The following is a 4,828-nucleotide window of genomic DNA, read 5'->3' as shown; positions in this document are numbered from 1 at the left end:
CAGTGTCATGTTCCCTGCCCAGCCCTCCAGGTGGGGGTGCTGCCACGGGCATGCTGTGGTTCTGTCTGCTCTGTGCACCTGATGGAGCCGGGGGGAATAGAGCCTCCAGGAATCCCTCTTCCACAGGTGACAGTGCTCACCACCTAGTTTGGGACCTCACTTTCCTCATTGTACAGATCCCTGCTTCCAGGTTGTGTGGACCCATTGAGCTTGTGCAGGAACCAGGTGCTCTGGACGGGCTGAAGGCAGTGTGGTGATGCTGTGGGTGCTCTGGACGGGCTGAAGGCAGTGTGGTGATGCTGTGGGTGCTCTGGACGGGCTGAAGGCAGTGTGGTGATGCTGTGGGTGGGCTGGACAGGCTGAAGGCAGTGTGGTGATGCTGTGGGTGGGATGGATGGGCTGAAGGCAGTGTGGTGATGCTGTGGGTGAGCTGGACAGGCTGAAGGCAGTGTGGTGATGCTGTGGGTGAGCTGGACGGGCTGAAGGCAGTGTGGTGATGATGCTGTGGGTGAGCTGGACAGGCTGAAGGCAGTGTGGTGATGCTGTGGGTGCTCTGGACAGGTTGAAGGCAGTGTGGTGATGCTGTGGGTGGGCTGGACAGGCTGAAGGCAGTGTGGTGATGCTGTGGGTGAGCTGGACAGGCTGAAGGCAGTGTGGTGATGCTGTGGGTGCTCTGGACAGGCTGAAGGCAGTGTGGTGATGCTGTGGGTGGGCTGGACAGGCTGAAGGCAGTGTGGTGATGATGCTGTGGGTGAGCTGGACAGGCTGAAGGCAGTGTGGTGATGCTGTGGGTGGGCTGGACAGGCTGAAGGCAGTGTGGTGATGCTGTGGGTGGGCTGGACAGGCTGAAGGCAGTGTGGTGATGCTGTGGGTGCTCTGGACAGGCTGAAGGCAGTGTGGTGATGCTGTGGGTGAGCTGGACAGGCTGAAGGCAGTGTGGTGATGCTGTGGGTGGGCTGGACAGGCTGAAGGCAGTGTGGTGATGCTGTGGGTGAGCTGGACAGGCTGAAGGCAGTGTGGTGATGCTGTGGGTGAGCTGGACAGGCTGAAGGCAGTGTGGTGATGCTGTGGGTGAGCTGGACAGGCTGAAGGCAGTGTGGTGATGCTGTGGGTGAGCTGGACAGGCTGAAGGCAGTGTGGTGATGCTGTGGGTGGGCTGGACAAGCTGAAGGCAGTGTGGTGATGCTGTGGGTGCTCTGGACAGGCTGAAGGCAGTGTGGTGATGCTGTGGGTGGGCTGGACAGGCTGAAGGCAGTGTGGTGATGCTGTGGGTGGGCTGGACAGGCTGAAGGCAGTGTGGTGATGCTGTGGGTGAGCTGGACAGGCTGAAGGCAGTGTGGTGATGCTGTGGGTGGGCTGGACAGGCTGAAGGCAGTGTGGTGATGCTGTGGGTGCTCTGGACAGGCTGAAGGCAGTGTGGTGATGCTGTGGGTGGGCTGGACAGGCTGAAGGCAGTGTGGTGATGCTGTGGGTGGGCTGGACAGGCTGAAGGCAGTGTGGTGATGCTGTGGGTGAGCTGGACAGGCTGAAGGCAGTGTGGTGATGCTGTGGGTGCTCTGGACAGGCTGAAGGCAGTGTGGTGATGCTGTGGGTGGGCTGGACAGGCTGAAGGCAGTGTGGTGATGCTGTGGGTGGGCTGGACAGGCTGAAGGCAGTGTGGTGATGCTGTGGGTGGGCTGGATAGGCTGAAGGCAGTGTGGTGATGCTGTGGGTGGGCTGGACAGGCTGAAGGCAGTGTGGTGATGCTGTGGGTGAGCTGGACAGGCTGAAGGCAGTGTGGTGATGCTGTGGGTGCTCTGGACAGGCTGAAGGCAGTGTGGTGATGCTGTGGGTGGGCTGGACAGGCTGAAGGCAGTGTGGTGATGCTGTGGGTGGGCTGGACAGGCTGAAGGCAGTGTGGTGATGCTGTGGGTGAGCTGGACAGGCTGAAGGCAGTGTGGTGATGCTGTGGGTGCTCTGGACAGGCTGAAGGCAGTGTGGTGATGCTGTGGGTGCTCTGGACAGGCTGAAGGCAGTGTGGTGATGCTGTGGGTGGGCTGGACAGGCTGAAGGCAGTGTGGTGATGCTGTGGGTGGGCTGGATAGGCTGAAGGCAGTGTGGTGATGCTGTGGGTGGGCTGGACAGGCTGAAGGCAGTGTGGTGATGCTGTGGGTGAGCTGGACAGGCTGAAGGCAGTGTGGTGATGCTGTGGGTGAGCTGGACAGGCTGAAGGCAGTGTGGTGATGCTGTGGGTGGGCTGGACAGGCTGAAGGCAGTGTGGTGATGCTGTGGGTGGGCTGGTCAGGCTGAAGGCAGTGTGGTGATGCTGTGGGTGGGCTGGACAGGCTGAAGGCAGTGTGGTGATGCTGTGGGTGGGCTGGACAGGCTGAAGGCAGTGTGGTGATGCTGTGGGTGCTCTGGACAGGCTGAAGGCAGTGTGGTGATGCTGTGGGTGGGCTGGACAGGCTGAAGGCAGTGTGGTGATGCTGTGGGTGCTCTGGACAGGCTGAAGGCAGTGTGGTGATGCTGTGGGTGGGCTGGACAGGCTGAAGGCAGTGTGGTGATGCTGTGGGTGGGTTGGACAGGCTGAAGGCAGTGTGGTGATGCTGTGGGTGAGCTGGACAGGCTGAAGGCAGTGTGGTGATGCTGTGGGTGGGCTGGACAGGCTGAAGGCAGTGTGGTGATGCTGTGGGTGGGCTGGACAGGCTGAAGGCAGTGTGGTGATGCTGTGGGTGGGCTGGACAGGCTGAAGGCAGTGTGGTGATGCTGTGGGTGGGCTGGACGGGCTGAAGGCAGTGTGGTGATGCTGTGGGTGCTCTGGACAGGCTGAAGGCAGTGTGGTGATGCTGTGGGTGGGCTGGACAGGCTGAAGGCAGTGTGGTGATGCTGTGGGTGGGCTGGACAGGCTGAAGGCAGTGTGGTGATGCTGTGGGTGGGCTGGACAGGCTGAAGGCAGTGTGGTGATGCTGTGGGTGGGCTGGACAGGCTGAAGGCAGTGTGGTGATGCTGTGGGTGAGCTGGACAGGCTGAAGGCAGTGTGGTGATGCTGTGGGTGGGCTGGACAGGCTGAAGGCAGTGTGGTGATGCTGTGGGTGGGCTGGACAGGCTGAAGGCAGTGTGGTGATGCTGTGGGTGCTCTGGACAGGCTGAAGGCAGTGTGGTGATGCTGTGGGTGGGCTGGACAGGCTGAAGGCAGTGTGGTGATGCTGTGGGTGCTCTGGACAGGCTGAAGGCAGTGTGGTGATGCTGTGGGTGGGCTGGACAGGCTGAAGGCAGTGTGGTGATGCTGTGGGTGGGCTGGACAGGCTGAAGGCAGTGTGGTGATGCTGTGGGTGAGCTGGACAGGCTGAAGGCAGTGTGGTGATGCTGTGGGTGGGCTGGACAGGCTGAAGGCAGTGTGGTGATGCTGTGGGTGAGCTGGACAGGCTGAAGGCAGTGTGGTGATGCTGTGGGTGAGCTGGACAGGCTGAAGGCAGTGTGGTGATGCTGTGGGTGCTCTGGACGGGCTGAAGGCAGTGTGGTGATGCTGTGGGTAGGCTGGACAAGCTGAAGGCAGTGTGGTGATGCTGTGGGTGGGCTGGACAGGCGGAAGGCAGTGTGGTGATGCTATGGGTGGGCTGGACTGGACAGTCACTACTGCCATCTCCGAGGAAGAGAACACTGAAGCTCAAGGAAGGGATTTGTGCTGTGGCATTCGTTCCTGTTCGCCCTGCAGCCTTGCCCAGCTAGGGGTCAGTCCTCTCCCTTCCAGCTCTTTACCTGTGCTTGGTGGCGCTGGCTCGCCTAAGCTGGTGCCTTTGTAGTGAGGGGGCTTTAGCATGGTGGTGCATGGCACTTTGGGAGCTGTGACTTCCTACAGCATTGGCCACAGTAGAACTTAACCGTGCCCTGTCAGCATTAGTGGTCACTAAAACTGTGTTCAGGAGCCATACCAGTCTGGACTCTGCCCCTCAGGGAGGTAGATCTACATATGGCCATGGGAGCTGACTGAATTTAGTGTTGAACTGTGGTCAATAGGGACTATAAAGGTCCCTGCAGAACTCAGCCCTCTCAGCTCTCCATCTAGAGAAAATACCAGCCCGTTTGTAGTCGCTAAAGAATAAAGATGTTAATCTGTCAGCCTCGTAAGTGTAAGGCCCAGCCTTCTGTATGTGCAGCTTGTGTGTACAACATCTTTTCTAGAACTGAGGCTGCGGGGTGGGGTGGGATGGAAGTGGCCAGGTCCTCACATCACGTACAGCACTGCTCAGGCTCACTGGGGCCTGTGCCATGGTACAGGCATGTATTTGGCTGGGTTTGGGGAGAGTTAGGGAGATAATGACATGAAACTCAGCCTCTGAGAGACCCAGGGCAGGTGGCAGAGGCACTAAGCCCTGATGGTATGTGACAAGTTACCGGGCTATTTGCTAGGGCTCCTCCTTCCCCTGATGCCTGTTTTATGTTTTGTGCCCTTGGAGTACAGATCTAGTGTCCCTGGGCTCTGGACCAAGCTCTGGGCCACCTTGTACTCTAGCCAGTGCCCTCTCCTCACTGCTGACCAGTTCCTGCTTTTATTTTCTCAGCCATGGCAAGGGCCAGCTTTGAGCAAGATGCTATGGCCAGTAGGATTCGCCTCAGGCTTGGTGAAGCCTCACCTGGGCCGAATCTCAGCAACCATCATCAGGGTGTCTTCCCCCAGGACCTGGCGGATCCGTCAGCCTGAGTTTAAGCAGACAGGAAAGCCCTCCTCTTCCTCCCCTCCCCCTCTCTCCCTCCTCATTGTCCTCCACCTCCCCCACAGAGGTATTCTTGACAGCTCCTAAAGCCATCTCATTTCCTCCTGGCAGCCCTCAAATCCAGAAAACACTAG

Source organism: Mus caroli, unplaced genomic scaffold (assembly GCF_978045245.1).
Source record: "Mus caroli unplaced genomic scaffold, Mus_caroli_1 scaffold_16, whole genome shotgun sequence".
NCBI lineage: Eukaryota > Metazoa > Chordata > Mammalia > Rodentia > Muridae > Mus > Mus caroli.
This window is presented reverse-complemented; position numbering follows the sequence as displayed.